A 928-nucleotide genomic window follows, 5' to 3' on the forward strand; every position below is an offset into this window, starting at 1 on the left:
AAAAAAAGCTCTAAATGCATTAACTTGGTATATCTGTTCTTTGTGATGAGCTGTGATCAGTTACCAAGATGTATGCTTGATGACACATTTTTCCAAGCCCCCAAATTCAAATACACACTGGCTTCTCCCCTTCCTTTTTGGAGCCATTCCTCAGAGCTGTCTCCCAGGCTACAGTCCTCAGGAAGACCCTGAATAAAACTTAGATGCTCTGTGTTTTGCTTCAAGTGGACACCCTTTAATAGAGTCAGACTAACTTATCACCCTGGTTTCTCCAACTTATCAGTTAGTTCATATGCTTATCAGTGAAGACTTGCCAGTGACTCCAGCACCAGAGTGAAAGCCACTAACTGGGAAACGCCTGAGAGGTCTCTAGGAACCCAGAGACCAGCCAACTGATTTATTGTACAATCAGGGTTGGGCAATCACTAGATGACTTTATCATGTGCTTTCTAGGGTTTTTCCAAAGCCTGTTCATTGGACAAAATTCAGGCTTGCACAGAAAAACCTGATGAACCTATTCAGGACTATCACAATCAGCCTCAGATTTGAAAGAAGATTCTGATCTTCCTTCAAATGTTGCTTCCAGCCAGGTAGCTTGTAACTCCATGGTTGTTAAAGGCTGAACTGGAACCTCTCTGTCTCATAAGAAGGACCAGGATGGGCTGGGAAACTCTGTTGGAGATTTAGCTAATCTCTTTCTTCCTCCCTCCCTCCTTGTTCCCCTTTCCTTCCTTTCATTCTAACTGCCATGGTGATGAACAAATTTGCTTATATATTTTTGGACACACCCATGAAGAAAGTTCAGAAAAAAGTTTCAGAAATGGCATTATGGGGTCTGAACTAACTTCATGATGTTTTAAATTTATTGGGTTATATTTTCTCTTTTTTTCAGATTTTTTTTAAATATTTTTTTTAACTGAAGGATAAT

This window comes from Bison bison, unplaced genomic scaffold, assembly GCF_000754665.1.
Source record: "Bison bison bison isolate TAMUID 2011002044 unplaced genomic scaffold, Bison_UMD1.0 scf7180017864285, whole genome shotgun sequence".
Lineage (NCBI taxonomy): Eukaryota > Metazoa > Chordata > Mammalia > Artiodactyla > Bovidae > Bison > Bison bison.